We start from the raw sequence: 26,973 nt of genomic DNA, 5'->3' as shown, positions 1-26,973 counted from the left end.
CAGTCTCGCGTCCAGCCATCCATGTGGATTTCTTCTCCTGTCGCTACCTCCCACCTCCCCCCGTTCTCCCTCCTCCTCGGGCACTTGGGTCTCTACTCCTTTAACGCTTGGAAACTCACCCCACCCTCACCCCGCAGCATCTAAGTCCCTCTGTTTATATTTTATTTACAGTTCATTTATAACATTTATATTAACGCCCGGCCCCCTCTCTAGACTGTAAGCTCCTCGAGGGCAGGGAACGTGGCTGACAAATCTGTTGAATTGTACTCTCCCAAGGGCTTAGCGTACACACGGTAAGCACTCAGTATAGACAGTCGATGGACTGATTGATTTACTTCTGCTTCCCCGTCTGTCATTTAAGCGCGGCTCGGCGGAAAGCACCCGGGCTTGGGAGTCAGGGGTCGTGGGTTCCAATCCCGGCTCCGCCGCCCGTCAGCTGGGTGACTTTGGGCAAGTCACCTGACTTCTCGGTGCCTCGCTTACCTCATCGGGATGAAGACCGTGAGCCTCACGTGGGACGACCTGATTACCCCGCCCCAGCGCTTAGGACAGTGGTCGGCACATGGCAAGCGCTTAACGAATACCAACGTTATCTGCCTCCCCCACATAGTGTGTAAGATCCCCGGGGGCCGGGATCACTGCTCCCGACTCTGTTAAATTGTATTTTCACCCCTCCCTCACAGTACTTCGGTACGTATCCATCTGTGATTTATGTTAATGTCTGTCTTCCTCTCTAGTCTAATAATAATAATAATAATGATTGGTATTTGTTAAGCGCTTACTGTGTGCAGAGCACTGTTCTGAGCGCTGGGGTAGACGCAGGGTAATCAGGTTGTCCCACTTGGGGCTCGCAGTCTTCATCCCCCTTTTACAGATGAGGTAACTGAGGCACAGAGAAGTAGAGTGACTTGCCCACAGTCACACAGCCGGCGAGCGGCAGAGCCGGGATTCGAACCCATGGCCGCCGACTCCCAAGCCCGTGCCCTTTCCACTGAGCCACTGGCAGCTCCTTGTGGGTAGGGACTCTCTTGTTTTGTATCTCCCCAAGCGCTTAGGGTAGGGCTCTGCACACAGTCAGTGCGCAGTATATGCCATTGAGGATGTGGATTGTAGACCCGTTGACATTTGAGAGGGTGGAAAGGAACTGAAGTAAAGAGACCGAGGGGAAGGAAGGAAAGGGAGTGATAATAATCATAATGATGATGGCATTTGTTAAGCACTTACTATGTGCTCAGCACCGGGGAGGGATCCGAGGTGATCAGGTTGTCCCCCGGGGGGCTCACAGCCTTAATCCCCATTTTCCAGATGAGGGAACTGAGGCCCAGAGAAGTGAAGTGACTTGCCCAAAGTCACACAGCTGACAGGCGGCGGAGACGGGATTAGAACCCACGACCTCTGACTCCCGAGCCCGGGCTCTTTCCACTGAGCCGCGCTGCTTCCTAGTAGAAGAAAGGAAGGAAGGAGAAATCGAGAGAGAGAAGCCGAGGAGGAGGAAGGATGGTGGCGTTCCAGTATTGTTGGGGGAAATGAAAAAGCCACTACCCTAGGATTGCCAGGAATGTGGACTGCCTGGCGTCTTGGTGATTGTGAGTGATGAGTTTATTGGAAAAGAAGTCAGTAGAGTACGTGTCCAAGTGAATGCCAGAATAATTCGACCTTGGTTTTTTTTTCCTCCGTAAAAATCCAAAGGTTAGATGTGAGCGTGTTAATGAAACATCACTTCGATTGCAGAAGTCAGAAAAAGTCTGCAGTAGTTCCCATAGTAACTGTAACCCGGCTACAATGTGCATTCCTACATGTTTTCCAAGGATCTCTCCTCTTTCTTTCTCTCTGAAACCGTAATGGCTTCGTACGGTTTCGCCCGTGAATTCGGAATACCGAGAAGCGCCAGTACAAGAAAATACATTTTCTCCAAGACCGGTGAGGAGGAATTCCTGCCGTCTCCTTTTAGGGATGAATCCGTGTTGGGGAAAAATCGGGCGACGGCCCTGTAGCCGAAGACGGGTCTGTCCCCCGCCGGGGTCACCTCTCACCGAGGACTGTCAGCCGGCATCCTTGGGTTCGCTTTCTCGATCCGTCAGTCAGTCCGTGGTATTGAATGAGTGCTTACTCTGTGCAGAGCGCTCTGCCAGGCACCTGGGAGAGCACGATACGATTGTCACTCAATTAGTGGCGTTTATTGAACGCTTACTGTGCGCAGAGCACCGTGCCAAGCGCTTGGGAGAGGATAATATAACAGAGTTGAGAGGCGCGTTCCCTCCTCACAAGGAGCTTAGAATCTACAAGGGGAGGCAGACGTTAAAAAAAACTACAGGCGCTCTGGGACAGAGGGTGGAGAGTCGATGTTTTTGAGGTGAATCGCCTTTCCTCTTAGTTTTTGTGAACCTTTTAGACTGCCTTCTAATGCACTTAAATCTGACCGGCTAGCAGAGGCCCTCAGATCCGCGTATAATTTTAAAATTTGCTACCGTCGTGTTTGGAAGGCACCGCGAGGGCGGGGCGTGCGATATGCCCTCAGGTGACAGCGGAAGAGGGATGTGGGTAATGTTTTTTCTTATTAAATCCCTAACCGGTTCTGTAATTAAAATGATTAATTAGTAATAATAGTAATTATATGCCAAGCCCTGGGATAGAAACAAGATAATGAGGTCAGACACAGTCCCTGACCCACATGGGGCGCATCTTCTGAAGGGGAGTGGGAACCAGAAATCGCATCCCCATTTTACAGATGAGGGAGCTAAGGCACAGAGGTGATGATGATGGCAATTGTTAAGCGCTTACTATGTGCAAAGCACTGTTCTAAGCGTGGGGGAGGATACAAGCAGCGTGGCTTAGTGGAAAGAGCCTGGGCTTGGTGGTCAGAGGTCACGGGTTCTATCGCCGGCTCTGCCACTTATCAGCCCTGTGACTTTGGGCAAGTCACTTCTCTCCTCTGCGCCACAGTTACCTCATCCATAATCTGGTATCCTCAAATTATTTTTCACGGCACATTTGCTTTCACACTATGATTGGGCAGCCTATTAAATCTCAATGCATTTTTTCATTGTAACATCCCGAATAAGTAAATGTTAAACATCCAAATTGATTTCGGTCTATGTGAGGACAGGTGGGCAGTTTCTGATCGATGCCATGCCTTTTAGATTACAAGTGGCAACCGAGAAACAGAGCGAAAGAAAATTTTCAGTCGTAGCCATGCACGGTACAGAAATCGCTGGGTTCGAGCCCGACCGTCTCTGTCTTTTTTTTGAATCCCTGGAATCGAGGAAATCTATAGATATCCGATGGTCACGTTCCCCACATTTATTATTCACTTGTCCTTTGTCGTTTCCTCCTCCGGCAGAGCTGCAAAACTGCTTAACATTGTTTCGTATTTAAAACACCTCTCTCTCTCTCAACCCCTCCACGGTCCCCCCACTCTACAAGTATCCAGGGAATTTTTTTTTTTTTTTTTTTTGTATAATATTTGTCAAGTGCTTAGTTGGTGCCGGGCCCCGTGCTGAGTGCCGGGGTAGATGCAAGATAACCAGGTTGGGCACAACTCACAGTCTTAAATTGGAGGGAGGAGGATTTACGTTCCATTTTGCAGAGGAGGTAACTGAGGCGCGGAAAGTGAAGCGACCTACCTGAGGTCCCACAGCAGACAGGCGGCGAAGCCGGGATCAGAACCCAAGTCCTTCTGACTCCCGGGCCCCTGCTCTATCCACTAGACCACACTGCTTCCCATTATTTTGACATCTGATGGGTCACACCGACGTTGGAAAATAAAGAAGCAGCGTGGCTCAGTGGAAAGAGCCCGGGCTTGGGAGTCAGAGGTCATGGGTTCGAATCCCCGCTCTGCCACTTGTCAGCTGTGTGACCGTGGGCAAGTCACTTCATTTGTCTGCGCCTCAGTTACCTCATCTTTAAAATGGGGATGAAGACCGTGAGCCTCACGTGGGACGACCCGATTGCCTTGTATCTCCCCCAGCGCTCAGAACGGTGCCCTGCACATAGTAAGCGGTTAACAAATACCAACGTTATTATTATAATAAAGTAAGTCTGAAAAGTTCACAGATTCCGATGAAGGCAGTTGAAATAAACGCCTCTTACTGCTTCAGGTGCAATTTTTAACCTATTTCCAAGTCTAAAGAATCTTGATTGTTTTGCTTGGGTGCATAAATTAGGGTCCTTGCACGTGAAGGTGCGCCGGAACGTAATGTGTTGCTCGTGAGACATGGAGGGATTAAAAAGGCAGATGCAGTCAGTCACTCAGGCGGTCAGTCGGTAGTATTTGTTGGGCGTTTACTATGAATAGCAGTCCTTTCTGTTGTTCGCCCCCAAAGTCTGTCCTATGACTTCTTAATTTTGCTGCTTACTGAAGAGCAGTTTTCAAAGAAAATTTCATCATGGTCCTGTACGTGGCTGCCGCGTTTCAAATCGAGGCTAATAGTAATGACGTTGGTATTTGTTAAGCGCTTACTATGTGCCGAGCCCTGTAGATACGGGATAATCAGGTTTTCCCACGTGAGGCTCACAGTCTTAATCCCCATTTTACAGGTGAGGTGACTGAGGCGCCGAGAAGCGAAGTGACTTGCCCACGGTCACACAGCTGACAGGTGGTGGAGCCGGGATTAGAACCCATGACCTCTGACTCCTAAGCGCGGGCTTTTTCCACTGAGCCACGCTGCTTCGAAACTCTCAGAAACCCATCAGTCGACAGATCGAGCGTAGGTACTTTGTACAGGGATGCTGTAATATTTGCCTAGGAGAGTACAGTGCAACATATTCCCTGCCCACAGCAAGCTTATAGTCCAGAGGGGGAGACGGACGTTGGTATGACTGAATCGATTAAATTGCCCGGGAGATGTTCGAGGTGTTAAAAAAAAAAAAAAAAAAAAGAAAAGTCCGTAGACTATTGCTATCCTTTGCACTTCTCCACTTCTCGTTATCTTTGCGATGACATAATTATTAATTAGCAATGATAATGGTGTTATTTGTTAAACACTTACGATGCGTCAAGATACACTGAGCCCTGGAGTAGGTAAAAGCCTGGCAGGTCGGACGCCGTCCCCGTCCGTGGGACTCACGGTCTAAATAGGAGAACAGGTGTCGTGAGAGGCAGCGTGGCGCAGTGGCGACAGCCCGGGCTTGGGTGTCAGAGGTCGTGGCTTCTAATCCCGGCTTCGCCACTCGTCTGCTGCGTGATCTCGGGCGAGCCGCTCAACTTCTCTGGGCCTCAGTTACATCTTTTCCCTCTGCTCCCTCTCCCTTTCCCCCTTCACCTCCCCTCAGCCGAGCCCCCTGTCCCTCTGCTCCTCCCCCTCTCCTTCCCCTCCCCTCAGCACTGTGCTCATTTGGATACATTTTTGTTCCCCTATTTATTTTAAGGAGGTGTACCTCCTCTTGATTCTATTTATCGTGATGATGATGTCCGTCGCCGGGCAGGGGTTGTCTCTATCTGTTGCCCAGTTGTCCATTCCAAGCGCTTAGTACAGTGCTCTGCACATAGTAAGCGCTCAATAAATGCTATTGAATTAATGAATGAATCATCTGTAAAATTGGGATTAAGACTGTGAGCCCCACGTGGAACAACCGGTTTACCTTGTATCTATCCCAGTGTTTAGAACAACGCTTGGCACATACTAAGGGCTTAACAGATGCCATCATCATCATCATCGTTACTATGAAGTGTCGAATTCCCGTTGTTCAGCTGAGGATATTGAAGTCCCGTGTCTTCCTACTTGATTAAAAACTCGCCCCCTCCCTTTTTCCCTCCTTGACTGCCATTTTTTAATGGTATTTGTGAAGCGCTTTCATTCGTTCACTCACTGTCGTATTTATCGAGCACTTACTGTGTGCAGGGCACTGTACTAAGTGCTGGGAAAGTACAATTAATTCGCGCCGGGCACCGTACTAAGCACCGGGGGCGGATGCAAGCTGACTTCTCCTAATTCTCAAACTTATCCCCAGGCCGCTGCTCCTTCTTGCCATAGCCTGTCACCAGATCCTTTGTTTCTCCTGTCAAGTGACTAAAATCCACTTTTTCCTCACCATTCAAACTGCTACTGTGCTGCTCCGGGCACTTATCCTATCTTGCTTTGCTTACTGATGGTTTTATTCGGCGTTTACAGTAGACTGCAAGATGGGACGGAGTCTCTGTCCTACCCGGGGCTTAGAGTCTGTGAAGCAGCGTGGCTCAGTGGCAAGAGCCCGGCCTTGGGAGTCGGAGGTCATGGGTTCTAATCCCGGCTCCGCCGCTTGTCAGCTGCGTGACCTTGGGCAAGTCACTTCACTTCTCTGTGCCTCGGTTCCCTCATCCGTAAAATGGGGACGAAGACTGGGAGCCCTACGTGGGACAACCTGATTACCTCGTATGTACCCCAGCGCTTAGAACAGGGCTTGGCACACGGTAAGCGCTTAACAAATACCAACGTTATTATTATTAAACAGGAGGGAGACCGGGCATTTTACGCAAATACTTCAGGGAAGCAACATAGCCGGGAGAGGACTCAAAACACTCTCTGAACCAGTGGTATTTATTGAGAGCTCAGTCTGTGCCGGGTACTGTACTAAGTCCACAGGAGAAGTAAATGGTGTTGGTATTTGTAAAGCGCTTACAAGGTGCAGAGCACTGTTCTAAGCGCTGGGGTAGATACAGAGTAATCAGGTTGTCCCACGTGAGGCTCACAGTCTTCATCCCCATTCTACAGATGAGGCCGCTGAGGCCCAGTGAAGTGAAGTGACTCGCCCACAGTCACACAGCCGACAAGTGGCGGAGCCTGGATTCGAACCCGTGACCTCTGACTCCCAAGCCTGTGCTCTTTCCACTGAGCCACGCTGCTTCTCTAAATGCAACAGGATTAGGAGACGAACGGGATCAAATGGCTATAATGGCCCAGGTAAATCTACCTGTTGGTAAAATGCTGAAATACGGAGATTACGCAGTATTCGAGGAGCAAGGGGAAACGAGAGGGAACTGAGGTGATCGGGAGGGTAAAGAACGCTGACAAGTGGGGTGCTTAAAGGGAGTCAGGGCTTCGATAGACGTCTCAAATGGCTTGTGAGAAATCAGTTAGATACCTAAGACAGATACCAATGCCGAGCGTACTGCTTTTTCCTACCCAATGCTTGGTGTCTGGAATTTTCATTAAAAGTTAACGTTTCTCCTATTGCCACAGATTTGCTTTTCAGTGTTACTTTGAATGGGAAAACATCCGCTTTTATGACAAAGTAAATATCAAAAGGATGATTACCTTTTTTAATGAAGGCCATCGTGTGTTTCTTTTCTCTTTTGAACACTGTAACAGTTTCCTTCATTTTTTCTATAAAACTAGAGAAAAGCAAGTTCTTGCCCTTCGAAGAACAGCTGATTATCATTTTACAATTAATTGATGCTGTCATTTCTCCCTTTTCCTAGATAAAATTACTGTATTACTTGCCGTATTACTTTCCTGGGTCGTTTGTAGATATACTTTGCAGGGCTTTGAAGGTAAGACACCATAATATAGGAATTATTTGCTTTTAAATGGAGCATCCTACTTAGAGCTGTGCCATTCTTCCCTTTGGATCGCCACGGTAAAGCGTTTTCATTTGGAAGCAGGGGACAGAAAACTCTCGGGTCGAGTGACATAATATAATAATGTTGGTATTTGTTAAGCGCTTACTATGTGCAGAGCACCGTTCTGAGCACTGGGGTAGACACAGGGGAATCAGGTCGTCCCACGGGGGGCTCACGGTCTTCATCCCCATTTTACAGGTGAGGGAACTGAGGCACAGAGAAGTTAAGTGACTCGCCCACAGTCACACAGCCGACAAGTGGCAGAGCTGGGATTTGAACTCACGAGCCCTGACTCCAAAGCCCGGGCTCTTTCCACGGCGCCACGCTGCTTCTCAAAACATCTGATTTTGATTGCAAGATGAGAGGGTATAGTCACACGAGGGTGAAAAATCCAGGGCCAGGGCCCTGCCCAAACCTTAAATTGGTTCCTACTTGCTTAAGAGAAGCAGCGTGGCTCAGTGGAAAGAGCCCGGGCTTGGGAGTCAGAGGTCATGGGTTCGAATCCCGGCTCTGCCACCTGTCAGCTGTGTGACTGTGGGCGAGTCACTTCGCTTCTCCGTGCCTCAGTGACCTCATCTGTAAAATGGGGACGAAGACTGTGAGCCTCACGTGGGACAACCTGATGACCTTTTATCTGCCCCAGCGCTTAGAACGTTACTCTGCACATAGTAAGCGCATAACAAATACCAACATTATCATTATTATTATTATTATTATTATTATTATTCTCCAAACCCCCTCACCTCCTCCACCCGCTCTGACTCTCCCTATTTTCCCTGCGGTATCTCAGGAAGAGATCTCTCACCTCTTCTCAGAATCCACCCCCTCCACCTGTGCTTCTGACCCCATCTCTTCATACCTTATTAAAACACTCGCCCCCTCCCTCCCTCCCTCCCTCCTCGGCTGCCATTTTTTAACGGTATCCGTTAAGCACTTTCACGCGTTCATTGTCGTATTTATTGAGCGCTTACCGTGTGCAGAGCACTGTACCAAGTGCTTGGAAAGTACAGTTCGGTCGTGCCAGGCACCGTACTAAGCACTGGGGGCAGGGACAAGCTGATCAGGTCGGACACAGTCCGTGGCGCGCGTGGGGTTCACATTTTACAGATGAGGTAACTGAGGCCCAGAGATGTTAACCGACTTGCCCGGGGTCACAAGAAGACAAGGGGCAGAACCGGGGTCAGAACCCAGATCCTCTGATACCAAGGTCCGTGCTCTATCCACTAATAATAATAATGATGATGATGATAATGTTGGTATTTGTTAAGCGCTTACTATGTGCCGAGCACCGTTCTAAGCGCTGGGGTGGACATAGGGGAATCAGGTCGTCCCACGGGGGGCTCACGGTCCTAATCCCCATTTTACAGATGAGGGAACTGAGGCGCAGAGAAGCGAAGCGACTCGCCCACAGTCACACAGCCGACAAGTGGCAGAGCTGGGATTCGAACTCACGAGCCCTGACTCCAAAGCCCGTGCTCTTTCCACTGAGCCACGCTGCTTCTCCACCAGGCCCTGCCGCCTCTCATCTTTCCAAACAAGCTTCTGCGTCCTCTCTCCTAAACCGCCCCCTCTCCTCTCATTGACCCCACTGCTCAGTCCAACCGTTCCTTTCCAAATTTTGGGGGTGAGTCGTTTGCCCCCGCTGTCTCTACTTCCTTTTCTCCGGATCTCTCCTTGATCCCTCCAGTCTGGTTCCTGCCCTCTCTGAGATAACCGATGACCTTGTTTCCACCAAATCTGACAGCTTCTACTCTGTCCTAACCCTCCCAGACCACTCGGCTGCCTTTGACACGGTAAATGACCCTTTCTGCTCGAAGCTCGATCCAATCTTGGCGTCCCTGACACTTTCCTGTCTTGGTTCTCCTCCTGTCTCTCTGACCGCTCCTTCTCGATGTCTTTTGCAGGATTCTCCTCCGCCTCCCGTCTCCTAACTGTTGGAGTCCCTCGGAGGTCGGTCCTGGGTCCGCTTTAGTACCCTGTTTGTTTTGTTACGGAGGCGTCCATCCCCTCGATTCTGTTTATCGTGATTAAGTTGTCTCGTTTCCGTCCGTCCGTCTGCCCCGATCAGACCGTGAGCCCGTCGTTGGGCGGGGACGGTCTCCGTCCGTTGCCGAATTGTCCATTCCAAGCGCTTCGTACAGTGCCGTGCACGTAATAAGCGCTCAGTAAATACTGTTGACTGAATTCTCCGTCTTCACCCGCTCCCTTGGGGAACTCATCCGCTCTCACGGCTTCAGCCGCCACCCCTATTTGGGTGATCCCCAGATCTACCTCTCCAGCCCCGATCTCTCCCCTCTGCCGGCTCCCGTTTCCTCCTTCCTCCGGGACGTCTCTACCTGGATGTCCCGCCGACACCTCGGACTTAATATCTCCGAAACCCGAACTCCTACTCCTCCCACCCGCACTCTCTCCTCCCTGGTTTCCCCCCACAACTGTAGACAACACCACTGCCCTCCCTATATCTTGGTGTTGTCTTCAACTCGTCTCTTTCGTTGCACCCACGTGTTCGACCTGTCACCAGATGCTGTCGGTTTTACCTTCCCGACACCGCTGAAATTCGCCCTTTCCTCTCCGTCCGCACTCCCCCCGCGTCAATCCCGGCATTTATCCTCTCTCGCCTTGATTACGGCGTCCGCCTCCCCTCTGACCATCCTGCCTTCTGTCTCTTCCCACTCCAGTCCATACTTGACCGTGCTGCCCGGATCATTTTTCTGGGAGACCGCTCAGTCCGTGTATCCCCGCTCCTCAGGAACTGCCGGTGGTCGCCCATTCACGTCTGCATCGTACAGAGAGTCTTTACCGTTGGCTTTAAGGCATTCTGTCACCCGGTCCCCTTCTACCTTACCTCGCTGCTTTCCTACCGCGACCCAGCCCGCACCCTCTGCTCCTCTAGCGTCAGCTTACTCACTGTCCCCTGATCTCATCGAAACCGCTGCCCGCCCCTATCCCACGTGCTCCTCCTCCAAAAACACCGGACCACCGCTCTCCCCACCTTCATTAGCATTATTAAGGTCACATCTCCTCCAGGAGGCCTTCCCTGATTAGGCCCCCTTTTCCCCGGCCCCCCCCTCCCGTCTGCCTCATTTATGCCCTTGGATCTGTGACCTTGGGCATTTGATGTTTGCCCCACCCTCAACCCGACCACACTTTATGTACGTGCCTATGAGTGATATAATACTGTTGGGATTTGTTAAGCGCTTACTACGTGCGGAGCACTGTTCAGAGCGCTGGGGTAGATACAGGGGAACGAGGTCGTCCCACGTGAGGCCCACAGTCTTCATCCCCGTTTTACAGATGAGGGAACTGGGGCACGGAGAAGGGAAGCGACTCGCCCGCGGTCACACAGCTGACGCGTGGCAGAGCCGGGACTCGAACCCCTGACCTCTGACTCCCAAGCCTGTGCTCTTTCCACTGAGCCACGCTGCTTCTCTGACATCTATTTATAGCATCATATTTATATTCTCTAAATATATAATTCATTATAAGTTATTTATTCATATTAACGTCTGTCTCCCCGTCTAGGTCGTAAGCCAACTCTGTGGTACTCTCGGGCACCCAGTACGGTGCTGCGCACGTAGTAAGCGCTGCGTAAATACATGGGCCGTGACGATGTTGAACGGTTTATCGTTAACCGCGCTCCTCCGGGCAATCTCGGTTCCACTGCCCCCGCACACCTTTCTTATATTCCTCTTGGCAAACAATCCATTTGGTTCATAGATCGTGTTTCACTTACTACGGATCGGCTTCACCTGTGAGTACTTTTATAAATGTCTTGGGACGCTTGGGATTGTTGAGCTACTAAGCCCTCTTATGACTTTATTTTGGCTTCGAATTATGTATTCTTTCTTTTGAGGAATAAACGAACAGCTTTAATGGGAAAATGATATCCCGTCATCTGGGAAAAAGGAGTTGCTTCTAATTTTGTGTTAACCAATATTGAACTAATAAGCTGTTACTGTACTTTCTCGTGCGTTTTGCGATCGGCTAGAGATGTCCTAAATACTGACGCTATTTGAGATAGTTTGAATTGGAGTTGACGGGGCCGCGGGGCGTTGTCTGCGCAAGCTCTTTTAATAGTGTATTCTCCCGAGTGCTTAGTGGAGTGCTTTGCACACAGTAGGTGCTCAATAAATACCGTGAAAGGAATGAATGGATCTCTTGGACCTTTTGTAAATAATTTTTTACTCACTTGGCAAATCCAGAATTTATCTTCTAATTCACAGACAAGTGAAGGCTTCTTTTATTTTTACCTTAAGGGAATGAGGGAAATACCGAAACCCTGAGCGAAGCTTTCATCTTCGGTATATAGGGGTTTGAGCGGTGGCCTGTATTTTCCTTTCTGAAAGCATCACGTCGCAGTCGGCCGTGTGTCTACGTTAGCGGCAATTAGGTATTAAAATACCCAGGGTCTTCTCAGTGTCTCACTATGATGATATATCTGGTTCAGAGCTTTTCTATTTTTAAGAAAGAAAGAGGAAGAGAGAGAGTGTGTGTGGGGGTGGGTGCATTTATAAAGCACACCCTAAAATAGAAGAGCATTACATTCCTCGAAAATAAGGTTAGGCCAGCAACGGCTGCATCGAGATGTACGTTTTTCCGTAGACGTTCGTGTTACGAATTGGGACCCGGTCGATCGGCCAGGGGTGTTTAGCAGAGCACTCACTATGTGCGGGACGCTGTACTGAGCGCCTAGGAGCTTACGGCACAAGAGACTTGGTAGACACGAACCCTGCCCACAAGAAGCTCACAGTCTAGAGGGGAAGACAGGCATTAAAATAAATTAGACACGGGGAAATAGGAGGCTGTAAAAATACGTACGTCGGTGCTGCGGGGTTCTCGTCGACCCTTGTAGCTCAGGGTGTCAGGCCTTGCTTTCCCCTCCAGACTGACCGTGTCGGATAACTCTGCCGTATCGTACTCTTCCAGGCGGTTAGTACGGTTAGTACAGAGAAGCAGCGTGGCTCAGTGGAAAGAGCACGGGCTTTGGAGTCAGGGGTCACGGGTTCGAATGCCGGCTCGGCCATTTGTCAGCTGTGTGACTTTGGGCAAGTCACTTAACTTCTCGGTGCCTCAGTTCCCTCATCTGTAAAATGGGGATGAAGACTGTGAGCCCCACGTGGGACAACCTGATTCCCTTGTGTCTACCCCAGCGCTTAGAACAGTGCTCGGCACATAGTAAGCGCTTAACAAATACCAACACTGTTATTATTACAGTGCTCTGCACGTAGTAAGTGCTCAGTAAATACGATGGATTAATCGGGGCCGGGTTAGGGGTGAACATCAAGTGCTCGAGGGATGCAGACCCGAGCCCGTCGGGCGACGCCGAAGGGAGGGCAGAGAGGGGAGGTTTTATCAGAACGTATGGAAAACAAGTGTGAAATTCCTTTCTGTGCTATATGTTATCATGTCGAATGTCACTGAACTATTGTTTAATCTTCGCTAAAGTCATTCAAAGCAGACCCCCTCGCAGGCTTAACTCGGCCTCCTCTTTCTCACCTCTTGGGGTCTTGCCTGGCTCCTGGACCCTCTTGGATGTCTTTGAACCTGGGGACCATTCCCTCATCGGTGGTATCTACTGAGCGGCTACTGTGTGCGGAGCGCTGTCCTAAGCACTTGGGAGAGTAGAGTGCCACGGAGTTGGCAGACGCGTTCCCTGCCCACAGCGAGCTTCCGGTCTAGAGGGACCGCGAGAAACAGCGCGGCTCCGTGGCAAGAGCCCTGGCTTGGGGGCCAGGGGTCGTGGGTTCTAATCCCGGCTCCGCCGCCTGTCCGCTGTGTGACTTTGGGCAAATCACTTCACTTCTCGGTGCCTCAGTTACCTCGTCTATAAAATGGGGGTGAAGACTGTGAGCCTCACGCGGGACGACCTGATCACCCTGCATCTACTCCGGCGCTTAGAACGGCGGTCGGCACATAGTAAGCCCTTAACAAATACCAAAATCATCATTATTATCATTCTCTGCTGCGCCTCGGTCCCCTCATCTGTAAAATGGGGATTAAGACTGCGATCCCCACGCGGGACAACTTGCTTACCTTGTATCTACCCCAGTGCTTAGAACAGTGCTTGGCACATAGTAAGCGCTTAACAGATATCATCGTTATCGTTATTATTATTGTAGTCTAGAGGGATCTTACATCTTAGAGACCTTAGAGATTGGAGATGCAATCTCACCGAGGTTTTACCAACACAACTCCCGATCCCAGACTCTAAGCCCGTCGCCGGGCAGGGACGGTCCCTATCTGTTGCCGAACGGTCCATTGCAAGGGCTTAGTCCGGTGCTCTGCACATAGTAAGCGCTCAATAAATGCTACCGAATGAATGACCAGTTTACTTCTTACTTCTTTGGCCAGCCCTTCTTAATCTCTTTCAAGGCTCTACTTCTGTCCCTCATAACTAAACTTCGAATGTCCCTTAAGGCTCTGTCCCGGATCCCCTTATCCTCTCACCTTATCCTCATTCCCTCGGGGGATCTTATTCACACGTGGCTTCGCAAATCTGTCTTTCACCTCTTCTGCGATCTAGAATTTCCTCTTGCCTGCAAGACATCTCCATATGGATGTTTCGCGGGCCCCTCAAGCTCAATATGTTGAAATCTGAATTCCCCCTCTTCCTCCCAATTCCTCTTCTTTATCTAACTCTCCCAGTTTTCCTTGACAGTAACGCCATCCTCCCTTCTCCCTGCCCCTCGGCCTCGGCATTATCCTTGCTCCTTATTCTCTTTCAACTCGCGCGTTTGGTCTTGCCGAAATTCCGTCCGTCCCTCCTCCACAACATTGCCGCGGTCTGTCCCTTTTTCTCCATCTAAATGGCTGCTGTCCCGATCCAGTTTACTCTTCGTATCCCGTTTCCACTAACGCGTCAGCCTCCTTCCTGGAAGCCTCGGCTCCGGCCGCTCCCCGCTGCGGTCCGTATACCTCACTGGCTTCTCGGCCCGTGGTGTGACCTTGGGCAGGTCGCTTAGCTTCTCTGGGCTTCAGTTACCTCATCTGTAAAAGGGGGGATTTAAAAATGCGAGCCCCACGTGGGACAATCTGATTACCCCGTATCTACCCCAGTGTTTAGAACGGCGTTCTGCACGTAGTAAGTGCTTTGCAAAAACCAACATTATTATTATCTTTCAAAAAAGTCCTGTTAATATTAATAATAATGTTGGTATTAAGTGCTTCCTACATGCTAAGCACCGTGCCAGAAAACTAGGTCGATATAAGATCAGCAGATCGGATCCAGGCCCTAACCCATTTGAGCCGCACGGACTAAGAGGTACTTTTAACCCCACTTCTCAAATGAGGATCCTGAGGCCCAAAGGGGGAAGTGACTCGTCCAAGGTCACGTAGCAGGTAGTGGCAGACCGGGGATTGGATCCCAGTTTTCTCCGTCCCCAGTCCCTTTCCTTTTCCGTTAGGTCGTGCTGCCGCCTTCCCTTGCCGAAATGTCACCTCTCCTCAAATTAGTAATAGTGATGGTATTGGTTAAGTGCTTACTCTGTGCCAGGCACTGGGGTCGATCCAGGGCAGTCAGGTTGTCCCACGTGGGGCTCACGGTCTTCATCTCCGTTTTCCAGATGAGGGAACTGCGGCCCAGAGAAGCGAAGCGACTCGCCCACAGCCGCACAGCTGACAAGCGGCGGAGCCGGGATTCGAACCCACGACCTCCGACTCCCAAGCCCGGGCTCTTTCACCGAGCCAGGTTGCTTCTCTAGAATACCCGCCCCGTCTGAGCCACCCACTTAGGGCCCTCAGCTTATGAGCCTGACGATAACGTTGGTGTCTGTTAAGCGCTTACTCTGTGCAGAGCACTGTTCTAAGCGCTGGGGGAGATATAAGCTAATCAGGTCGTCCCACATGGGGCTCCCAGTCCTCGGCCCCATTTTACAGATGAGGGAACTGAGGCCCAGAGAAGTGAAGCGACTCGCCCACGGTCACCCGGCTGACCGGTGGCAGGGCCGGGATTCGAACCCATGACTTCTGACTCCCAGGCCCGGCCTCTTCCCACTGAGGCACGCTGCGTGCGCTGCCCGCTACGCCGGTGACATTCCATCCGTCTGTCCGTCGGTCAGTTACTCGTGACCTCTGGGCCTTAAGGCGCTCAGTCAGCTCCCTCTCCACCCCAGCTCCCTGTCTTCATTCCTCTCCGGCTGATCTACTCACCGAGCCTCGGTCTCATTTTTCCCACCTCCAATTCCTCGCTCACACCCTTCTTTCTTCCCGCGACCCCCTCCCCCTTGAAATAATAATAATCGTAACGATGACATTTGTTAAGCGCTCACTATGTACAAAGCACCGTTCTAAGCGCCGGGAGGATACAAGGTGATCGGGCGGTCCCACGTGGGGCTCGCAGTCTTCATCCCCGTTTTCCAGATGAGGGAACTGAGGCACAGAGAAGTGAAGGGACCCGCCCAAAGTCACACAGCCGGCTAGTGGCGGAGCCGGGATTCGAACCCGTGACCTCCGACTCCCCAGCCCGGGCTCTTGCCACTGAGCCACGCCGCCGCTCAGTATAATAGAGTTAGTAGACATGGTCCCTGCCCTCAAGTTGCAAATGATGGGGTTAGTTAGATGTCAAACGACAGACCGGGTGAAGCGGCCGACTTCAAGGACGCGCCGGAAAGGGGAGCGAGCGAGAGGTCGACGGCGAGAGACGGGGACGCGGCACGGTGAGGAGGTTTGGCCGGGGAGGAGCCAGGTGGGCCGGTCGGGTGGCTGTGGGAGAAGAGCCGAGCGGGAGCCTTCAGGTCGACGGTCAGGGGTTTCCGTTTGAGGTGGAGGGGAACGGGCGGTCGTCGGAAGCTTTTGAAGAGCGGGAGACGGAGAAGAGGCCGCGGGCAAATTCCCTTTTCTAGAATGCCTGCAGGCAGCGGAACCTACTGAATGCCTACCGTGCGGACCGCTGAACTGAGCGCTTGGAAGAACAGAATGTAAGCGAGTCGGTAGAGGTGTTCTCCGCTCACAGTGGGCTCGGAGTTTAGAGGGATCGTATTCAAGGGCCCACTAGGTGCCGGGCACTGTCCTCAGCGCCGGGGTGGATACAGGCCGCCCGGGCCGGACCTAGTCCGTGTCCCTCATGTGGCTCACAGTCTTCGTCCCCATTTTAACAATGAGGTAACTGAGGCCCAGAGGAGCCAAGTGACTGGCCCAGGGTCACGCAGAGGGCGAGAGGCAGAGCCGGGTTTCGAACCCAGGCCCTTCTGACTCCCGGGCCCGTGCTCTATCCGCTAGGCAACGCCGCTTCTCTCCCGCGGTCCCCTCTCTCCGCCCGGCAGTCTTTGTGACCGCTCCGCGTTTTCCACTCCGCTCTCGGTGACGTTTGCGTGTGCCCAGAGGTGAAGAGACGGCACCCACCGTTTCCTGGATCGGACAGATGGGCTCGGGGAGAGACATATGGCCCTCGGCTTCACGGGGAAGGCCTTTCCCTCCCGAGCTACCCCGAGGTGGGATTCATTTCAATGGAAAATCCCATTAATCCGGAAGGGCCTCTGTCCCGACTATTCTGGATTAATGGGATTCACTTTCGCTGACAGCTTCGCGGGGCTTTTTGCAAAGTGAACTGTGGAGGTGCTTCGGGAAACTCAGCAAGCTTTAATGATGCTTCTCCTCCTGCCTTCCCCGCGGCCCCGGAGCCTTTCTCCCTATAGGTCCCCCCGGCCCTGAGGGGCCTCGTTTCACCTACCTACTCGGTCTGCTTGAGACATCGTTTGTAGGCAGTTTTTGATAGTAGGTGATCTAAAACCCTCCTCTCCACCCGAGCTCCCTGTCTTCATTCCTCCCCGGCTAATCTACTCACTGAGACTCATTTTTCCCACCTCCAGTTCCTTGCTCTCACCCTTCTTTCTTCCTGCGACTCCCTCCCCCTTGAAATAATAATAATAATAATAATATTTTTGTTTCCCAAATGGATCGGGTACAGTTTCCCTTCGGACTTTTCCGGGAACCCCCTGTAAACTTGCCGGGGAGTCGGTGACGAAGAGTAGCGGAAAGAGCCCGGGGTGGGGAGGCGGAAGAATCCGGGTCCTAGGCTCAGCTCTGCCCCTGGCCTCCCGTGTCGTCTTAGGCGAGGCCTTTACTGGATGGGGACTGGGACCGACCCCATAGCCTTCTGTCTGCCCCAGCGCTCCGGCACGTAGTAAGTGCTTAATACGTACCACGGTTACGATTAATTCCAAATTAGAGGGGATGAGTGACTCCCAGTGGAAACTGCAGTGAAGGCCGATGGAGGTGACTTGGTGGCTACTTGTAGCCCAGGTACTGGAGCCGTCTCTGCCCAGTCGTCCCCCCCCCCCCCCCGAAAAGATGAAAGCTACCTGGGATGTGACTAGTTATCTTGCTGTCTTGTTTAGCTCTACCTGACTTGGGGGAAGACAGAATTAAAAAAGAACACGAGGCGAAAGACAGCGTATTCTCAACGAGGTTCCCGAATGGGAACGTAGGTACGCACACTTGAAATTGTGTCGGGAGAGGGTATGACCCGCCACATCTGTGTATTATTTGGCATCGCGGAGTAGGGGACAAGACTACGCCTCCTTGGCAAATTCCTAATACCCCTACGGTCGACGCTGGTCATTTTCACAGGTCACTTCACTGCGGAGTGACCACGGGAGAGGCGTAGCGTGAATGAAGCGTCACTCGGTGACAGTCTGAATACGTATGGCGAAAGACCAAAGGATCCATTCAACGCTGAGTCTGAATTCCCCTGTTTTTTAATGAAAACTGATTTGCTCTTTGAACTGTGGCTGCCAACTTCACGGCGGGGCAGAGGATGATGGCCCGTATGGGATGGGCTCTTCGGTCAGGCCGGGTGGACGGCTCCGGCCGGGCGGACGGCTTTCGCCGGCCAACCGGCGCGGCGCTCTACGCACACTCAGCGCGGTGGACTGGCGCACAGCAAGTGCGCAGTAAATACCATCGATCGATTGATTCGAGTTGGAAGGGTGCAGACGAGGTGTCGGCTCCCCGTCTTGGTCCTCCCTGTGGGAAACATGATCATGCTACTTCTTCGGTGCTTATCTAAGCCCTGATGGAGATACAGGTGAATCAGGTCGGACCCAGTTGGAAGAAGAGGGAGAGAAGGAGGTGAAGAAAGCCACCGTTGCATTTCTCGTTATTCTGGGATTTTGGGGTCGGGGTTGGAAGCACTCATCGTCCTCGGTGATCTTGAGCGCTTGCCACGTGCAGAACGTTCAGCGCCTTAGGTGCCGGGGTGCTTAGGTGCTTACGGTTTAGGGGATGAGCTTTTCGGTCCTTATCCCCGATCTGTAGCTCCTTTTTTTTCCCACCTCATCCCTTGTCCTCCGTGTCCCATCATCGCCCCGCCCCTTGGACCTCAACCCCACGGTGCTCTGCCAGGCCGCCGCGCCACCCCACCGCCAAAAATTAAAAATCGACCCCTTGATTTTCATCAAAAAAAGGGAAGATGGGAGAGGAAAGTCTTTTTTTTTTTTTTTAAAGTGTGCTTACTACATTCCAGGCTAAATTCTTTTATAGAACTGTAAAAAGATGGTAGTCTTGGGGGGTAAAAAACTTGAAATCTAATCATCAGATTTCTCGGTGTTACTTTTTTGGAGTGCGGTAGGTATTAACTCTTAGGCAGATAGGGTACTAATAATAGAACAGTGGGAGAAACTGTCTGATCTTCACAGTTGAGTGCATTTTTTTCTCGTCTACAGTGTGACAGCTATTGCTGGGATTATATCGAGGTAAATAGCTTCATTATGTTTTTAAGTTTTGTTTTTCGTTTGTTGCAGGTTCTCTGATGGATGGAGCGAGGCACTTATCATTTAGAAACTTCGGCCCCTTCTAGATTTAAAGGTGAGGCCCCTTTTGGGTTGTTTTCCCACCCACTACGATCTGGCTCCCGCCCCCGACCTCCATCTTTCCAAGGTCACCGGTGACTTTCGTCTTGCCGGCACCTTAGGGCTTTACTCCGTCCTCGTCGTCGTCAACTTCTCGGCTTCCCAGACCAAAGCCCTCTTTTCCTCGTCTCCCACTCCCTTCTGCGTCACCCTGACTCGCTCCCTTTGCTCGTCCCCCCCTCCGCGCCTCACGGCACTTGTGTTCATATCTGTCATTTTATTCATTTGTATTGACGTCTTAGTCCCCCACTCTAGACTGTAAGCTCGTTGCGGGCGGGGAATGTGACCGTTTGTTGTTGTAGTCTCCCAAGTGCTTCGGACAGTGCTCTGCACACAGTAAGCGCTCAATCAATACCGTTGAATGAACGAACGACACTGCCAACCATCCCCGTCCTCTGGAAACACTGTGGACCCCTCAGTTTTTCTCCTGGTTCTCCTCCTCTTCCGCCAAAGACTAAAGCCTCTTCCACCAGCACTCCCTCTGTGCCCGCTCCCTAGCTGTGCGAGTCCCTCAAGACTCCGTGCCGGGTCCCCTCATCTCCCCCGTCTAAAGTCACTCCCTTACGGAGCTCATCTGCTGCCACGGCTTTTACGGGGACCGATTCCGAATCCGGCTCACCGGTCCCGAACTCTCCGAGGTTGATTTTGGTGTGCGACTTCACCGGTAGATCGCGGGCTCTTGGAGGTCAGGGATTGTAGCCGTTAACTGTCCCGTGCTCTCCCGGGTGCCTGTTTTGGTGTTCTCTACCAATAAGCGTTCAGTAAATACCAAGGATCGATTGATTGTCGATAATGCCTGAGGCTTGCTTAGTGCCGCTTAACCTCCCTTAGCCCCGCCAGTGGTGTTTCTTTTGGGGTACAGAGTTCAGGGAGCGCCTTGAGAAGCAGGGGCACGGTAAATCGCACAATTCGTCCGCCGTCATAACGGTAATAGTGATATTCGTCGAGCTCTGTCCCTGGGCCGAGCGCTGCGGGAAGCACCCGGGTATTCATTCATTCAATAGTATTTATTGAGCGCTTACTATGCGCAGAGCACCGTACTGAGCGCTCGGAACGGACAGATCGGTAACAGATAGAGACGGTCCCCGCCCTCCGACGGGCTCGCGGTCCGGTCGGGGGAGACGGACGGACGAGGACGATGGCGGTGGATAGAATCGAGGGGAAGAGCGTCTCATTAAAACGATGGCAAGTAAATAGAATCGAGGTGACGTACACCTCATTAACAAAATAAGTAGGGCGATGAAGATGTATACAGTCGAGCGGACGAGTACGGTGCCGAGGGGGTGGGACGGGAGAGGGGGAGGAGGTGAGGGAAAGGGGGGAGAAGAGGGTTTAGCTGCGGAGAGGTGAAGGGGGGGTAGAGGGAGCAGAGGGAAAAGGGGAGCTCAGTCTGGAAGGCCTCTCTCGGGTCGGACACCGTCCCCGCCCTTCCTGGGGCTCGCGGTCTAGGTGGGAGGGAGGACGGGTATCCGCCCCCCATTTCACAGATGAGGACGCCGAGGCCCAGAAAAATGAGGTGGTTTGCCGTAAGTCACGTGCTGGCAAGCAGCGGAGCTGGGACTGGGACCGAGGTCCTCCGACTCCCACGCCGGTGCTCTTTCCGCCAGGCCCCCGCTTCCCACGCTCTAGCCGATGCCTGGAAAAGAGTCACATCCGTTTAGCGGGCTCCTTTCAGAGAGTTGCTGTCTGTACTGCAGTTTCTGGTTCGGTGGTGTCGGTCGGGAATCCAGTTTTGGGGGGTGAGCCCTTCTGGGAGCCCGGTAGTCACGGGGATGAAAATGCTCCCCAGATCCGAGGCCAGGGTGGAGGATGAGCTAAAGAGCAGGAGGGCGTAACTGGTCTGTCCCTCTTTACGTCCCTCTGTGGTAAGTGCCGCTTTGAAAGGGGAGGCAGAATGGCAGTTCCTGACTCTCAGGAAGCGTCTCTGCCCTAGGGATTCCCCTTAGGAAGCTCTTCTTTCCCCAGCCCACCCTTCCTTCCTTCCCCCTCTCCCTCCTCACAGTCCCGCCTGATGTAAATTTGGCTCCCCCGGTGCTAAACCGCCCGGCTGCTAAAGAAACTTCCTGCAGGCCGAGCGGATGAAAATACGATCAGCGTTACAGCAGCTCCTCCTGTAGTAGATGTTCGATAAGCACTCGCTGATGCGGCGAGGACTTATTTTCCCTCTTGCGAGTTTCCTCCGTGTCGCTGGCCGTTGTTTGAACAAGGCCCCGTTGCCTGTCCGGATCTGCAGTTCTGGTAAATAAAGAAAAAGCGACAACAGAAATCCCCGGGGTGGAGAACCGGCAGAGCCAGAGGACCCGGACTCTAATCCCGGCCCTGCCGTTCGCCTGCTTGTGCGACCTTGGACAGATCACTTAACTTCTCTGCGCCTCAGTTTCCCCGACTCCACAACGGGGATTCGATACCCGTCCTCCCTCCTCGTTAGACCGTGAGCCCCATGAGGGGCGGGGACTGTGTCCGACCTGATTAACTTCTGTCTACCCCAGAGCTGAGAACAGTGCCCGACGCAGAGTGAGCTCTTAACAGATGCCATTTTTATGGAAAAGAAAGGTTTGAAAGGTTGGGGAGGAAAAGCGTTGGGAGGGAGAAAGGGGGAAGAGTGCGGGGAGAGGGGGGGGTGGATAGGGAAAGGGAAAGGGAATGGAAAGGTGGGAGAGGAAGCGAAATGAATTTACTTGGGTTACTCCTCCCTCATCTGTTCTTTCTCTTTCAACCTCCTCCATCTCTTCTTTCATCTCCTCCCCCAGCTCCTCCTCCCCCCCGCCTTCTTCCACTGCCTTTTCGGTCGTCGCCGAGCTTTGGCGGCACGTCCCTCGCAGAGCCCCCCAGCGCCGGGCCCCGCCGGCCAAGATGCACCGCCCGTGGTCCCACGCACACGCGCACGCTGACTCCATGGGCCACTGATGGATTCTCCGAAGAGGACTGCAGTCCGGCCCTTTGCCCGGCACACAGTAAACGTTCAATAAGTACGACCGATCGACTGAACCGGGGGCGGGACGAGACCTTTCCTCTCAGGTGTTAATCCCCATCTCTCCCACGTTTGAAGGGAAAGTACGGCTCGTCGTGCTGTTTTACAGAAGGGAAGGGGGATGCGCCGTCGTGTATTTTATGCGTTTTTTTAAATTAGGGTATTTGTCAAGCGCTCGTTACGCGCCGGGCGCCGTGCTAAACGCAGGGGTGCATTCAGAGTAATCAGGTTGGCCACCGTGCCCGACCCACACAGGGCACACGTTCTTCATCCCCGTTATACGGTTGAGGTAACCGAGGCACAGAGAAGCTAAGTGACTTGCCCGGGGTCACATAATAACGTTGGTATTTAAGCGCTTACTGTGTTCCGAGCACCGTTCTAAGCGCCGGGGTAGATGCCGGGTAATCGGGTCATCCCACGTGAGGCTCACGGTCTTAATCCCCCTTTGACAGATGAGGTCACTGAGGCCCGGAGAAGTGAAGCGACTTGCCCGCGGTCACCCGCGGTCACTCCGAGTGGCGGAGCCGGGATGCGAACCCACGACCTCTGACTCCCGGGCCCGGGCTCTTTCCACCGAGCCACGCCGCTTCTCTGCTTCTCATAGTTTGGGCGGGAGTTGGCCAGCGGGGGAATTGGACCTCGATGGGGATGCAGGTTTTCAGTGAGTGTGAGTTGAACTTCAGAAGTGAAGTTCCCGAGGAAGGACGTGAAGGGGAGACGATCTTATCGTTCATTTGGAAGGGCGCTAAAGAATTCATCTGCCTTCAGGCAGGTGAATGCCTGAGTAACCCAAGATAGTCAATCATCTATTTTTTTCAATCGTATTTATTGAGAGCTTAATGCGTGCAGATCACCGGACTGAGCGCTTCGCACTGTACTGAGGACAGGTGTTAGTTGCTAGATCTCCTCGGGTGGGGTAGAGATTTCTCTCACCCTTCTTCAGAAACCTAGTCTGTCCTTCTCGTTGAGACACGTTTCCTTATGCCACCGAACTCTTTGCCCGTATTTCTCTAGCCTTAATTTGAGTTTGTTTTTTGTTCCCGGTGGCCTAGCGCCGCGTCTGCCCTTATTGAATTTTCAAATTTTTGGCAGGATCATTTTTCTCACTTATCAGTGGCACTTTGAATTTTATCGCTCGTTACTTCACAATTCTGTAGGCTCTTCTCTGGCTACAAATCAGTTGTTCCATGTTGGTATTTTCCCGGATCCCGAAGTTAAGCTGACCCGTTTCCGAGGACCGGGGACCGCCTTTTTTCTCAAGGGACGTTTTCCGTTTCTCGATCCTCGAAGCCTTCACCTGTGTTGGTCGAGTCTTCGGATTTGTTGTGACCGCCCATTAACATCCACCGGATTCTCAAATCCCCTAGGGTGCACGCCGTCAGAGCCGTCCAACGCCGCCCCTTTGAATAGATCCAACTCTTTCGGACCCGCTTCGACTTACTCCGTCACCGGTTTAGTTTGGCTTCCCGCCTCCCGTTCCGTGTGGGTTTTGTGCCAGTCGGCCGATGGCTCGTGAACTTCTTATAAACGAGAGGAACGAGAAACGAAAAAGTTTCAGCCGTTACCGGCTTTAATGTACCGAAATGGAATGATGGTTCTCGAGACTTTTTATGCCTCACGCTAAATACAGTTCCTTTACAGCTTGAGGTTTTCTGATCCTGGCCCTGTCTCGTCCCAGTTAGGCTATTTCTCTACGTTCCTCTCTTTAGTAATGTGGCCCCATTTCCAGTTTTTGGAGCTTTCCAGTCTCGTTCTTCTAGTTTTGGTGTGTCCCTGATTTGAGTTAACTTGGCCCCGTGCCGCCTTTCCGGTTAATCCTCCCGCATGGTTCGGTTTGTTCGTGTGCCGGCAGGCCCCAACGCCGTAGGAACGACGCCCCCGTCCCCCTCCGGCGGGGTTAGCGCCGAGGAGTGCCGGCTTTTGGGGCAGGGCGGGGGGCTGTCGGGAGCTATTCTGCCTTGTCCCTTGGGGCCGGAAAGGGAGGCCTTCCCCGAGGAAGCCCTCTTCCCCAGCTCCCTCTTCCTCACGTGTCGTCCGTGCGCTTGGATCTGTGACTTTTGGCCATTCGACGTGGGCCCCCCCCTCAACCCCACGGCACTTTTGGACATATCTGTAAATTAGACGTTACAGGTTGCATATGGTAACAAAAATCATCATTATTATTAGGCACCTGCTATGTGCCAAGCACCGATCTAAGCAGTGGGGTAGACGCAGGGTCATTCATTCATTCATTCAATAATATCTATTGAGCGCTTACTAGGTGCAGAGCACTGTAATAATAAATATTCATTCATTCATTCAACAGTATCTGTGGAGCGCTTACTAGGTGCAGAGCACCGTACTAAGCGCTCGGGACGAACAAGTCGGCAACGGACAGAGACGGTCCCCGCCGTCCGACGGGCTCACGGTCCGATCGGGGGAGGCGGACGGACGGGGACGACGGCGACGGATAGAGTCGAGGGGAAGAACGTCTCGTGAAAACCGATGGCGACCGAACAGAATCGAGGCGATGTACAATTCATTAACAAAATAAATAGGGTGACGAAAATATATACAGTCGAGCGGACGAGTACGGCGCCGTGGGGATGGGGAGGGAGAGGTGGAGGAGCAGAGGGAAAAGGGGAAAAAGAGGGTTTAGCTGCGGAGAGGTAAAGGGGGGGGTGGCGGAGGGAGTAGAGGGAGAAGAGGAGCTCGGTCTGGGAAGGCCTCTCGGAGGAGGTGAGTTTCGAGTAGGGTTCCGGAGAGGGGAAGAGGATCGGTCCGGCGGAGGCGAGGAGGGAGGGCGTCCCGGGACCGCGGGAGGACGCGGCCCGGGGGTCGACGGCGGGACGGGCGAGACCGGGGGACGGCGAGGGGGCGGGCGGCGGGGGAGCGGGGCGCGCGGGGCGGGCGCTGGGAAGAGAGGAGGGAGGAGAGGTAGGGAGGGGCGAGGCGACGGAGAGCCTCGAAGCCTTAGAGTGAGGAGCTTTCGTCTGGAGCGGAGGTCGACGGGCGACCACCGGAGGTGTCGAAGAAGGGGAGCGACGGGCCCGGAGCGTCTCCGCGGGAAGATGAGCCGGGCGGCGGAGCGAAGGATAGACCGGAGCGGGGCGGGAGAGGAGGAAGGGAGGTCGGAGAGAAGGCCGACACGGTAGTCTAGCCGGGGTATGACGAGAGCCCGTAGCGGCAAGGTGGCCGTCCGGGTGGCGAGGAGAGGGCGGACCTCGGCGGTATCGTAAAGGCGAGAGCGGCGGGTCTCGGCGACGGATGGGACGCGCGGGGCGAACGGGAGGGACGAGTCGAGGACGACACCGAGATCGCGGGCCCGAGAGACGGGAAGGACGGTCGTGCCGTCCGCGGCGACGGGGAAGCCCGGGAGGGGACCGGGCTCGGGAGGGAAGACGAGGAGCCCGGTCTCGCTCACGTCGAGTTTCAGGCGGCGGGCCGACGTCCGGGCGGAGACGTCCCGGAGGCGGGAGGAGACGCGAGCCCGAAGGGAGGGGGAGGGGACGGGGGCGGAGATGTAGATGTACCAAATGATAATGTTGGTATTTGTTAAGCGCTTACTATGTGCCGAGCACTGTTCTAAGCGCTGGGGCAGACACGGGGGAATCAGGTCGTCCCACGTGGGGCTCAGAGTCTTAATCCCCATTTTACAGATGAGGGAACTGAGGCTGTACTGAGCGCTGGGAATGTACAGTTGGGCCTCAGAGTTATCATTTCGGACACTGTCTCTGTCCACATCGGGCTCGCGGTCCAGGTATTCATATTAGCTCCCCCCTCTCCCCCCGTAGACCGTAAGCTCTCTGCGGGCGGGGAACGTGGCCGCCGGTTCCGTTGCAGTTGATTCTCCCGAGCGCTTGGTGTGGCGGTCTGCACACGGTAAGCCCTCAGTAAACAGCACCGACGAGAGGCGGATCCAAGACGGCGGCGGTCGTTCCCGCCCCCAGCCGACAGGAGGGGGACGATCGGGAGGATGCCGCGCCCCCCGCGTTGGTCCTCACAGGGTAGCGGGGACTGGGCCAGACACGAGTCGGGGGACTGCCGGACCAGAATTCGACAGGGGAGCTGGATTGTTGTCGTGGGAGCGGCCGGGGCCCGGCCCGGTGGATCCTGGCCTGAGAGTGTCAGCGCTCTGGGTACCCGGGGCTCCCGATTCGTTCATTCAGTAGTATCTATCGAGCGCTTACCGTGTGCAGGGCACTGTACTGAGCGCTTGGAATGTACGATTCGGCAACAGATAGAGACGGTCCCCGCCCGGTGACGGGCTCACGGTCTAATCCGGGAGACGGACGGACAAAAGCGAGGCAGCTTAATCGCGGTAAATAGAGTCGAGGGGATGCACACCTCATTAACGGAATAAATAGGCTAACAAAAATAAATCCAAATGAGCAGAGTGCTGAGGGGGAGGGGAAGGGAGAGACGGAGGAGCAGAGGGAAAGGGGGCGAAGGGGGCTTAGCCGAGGGGGGGTGGGGGGGGGGCGGAGAGGCAGCAGGGGGAGAAGGGGAAGCTCAGCGGGGGAAGGCCTCTCGGAGGAGGCGAGCCGGGGGCCGACGGCGGGCCGGGCGCCAACGAGGCACGGCCAGGAGGCGGGCGGCGGAGGAGCGGAGCGTGCGGGGCGGGCGGGAGGAAGAGACGG

The 26,973-nt window shown here is 53.4% G+C and overlaps 1 protein-coding gene across 3 annotated transcripts in view; it reads left to right on the top strand.

Annotated features, from left to right (window-relative positions):
* Positions 1 to 26,973, top strand: part of TANC2 (tetratricopeptide repeat, ankyrin repeat and coiled-coil containing 2) — a 404,350-nt gene that overhangs the window by 31,594 nt on the left and 345,783 nt on the right. For all 3 annotated transcript variants that reach the window (XM_039913595.1, XM_039913597.1, XM_039913596.1), the window contains exon 2: positions 19,276 to 19,339. The gene's annotated coding sequence lies outside the window, so the exon portion shown is untranslated. The remainder of the gene's footprint in view (positions 1 to 19,275; positions 19,340 to 26,973) is intronic.

Source organism: Ornithorhynchus anatinus, chromosome 11 (genome assembly GCF_004115215.2).
Source record: "Ornithorhynchus anatinus isolate Pmale09 chromosome 11, mOrnAna1.pri.v4, whole genome shotgun sequence".
NCBI lineage: Eukaryota > Metazoa > Chordata > Mammalia > Monotremata > Ornithorhynchidae > Ornithorhynchus > Ornithorhynchus anatinus.
The sequence above is the reverse complement of the archived record's forward strand: the minus strand, read 5'-3'. Positions and strand labels throughout refer to the sequence as shown.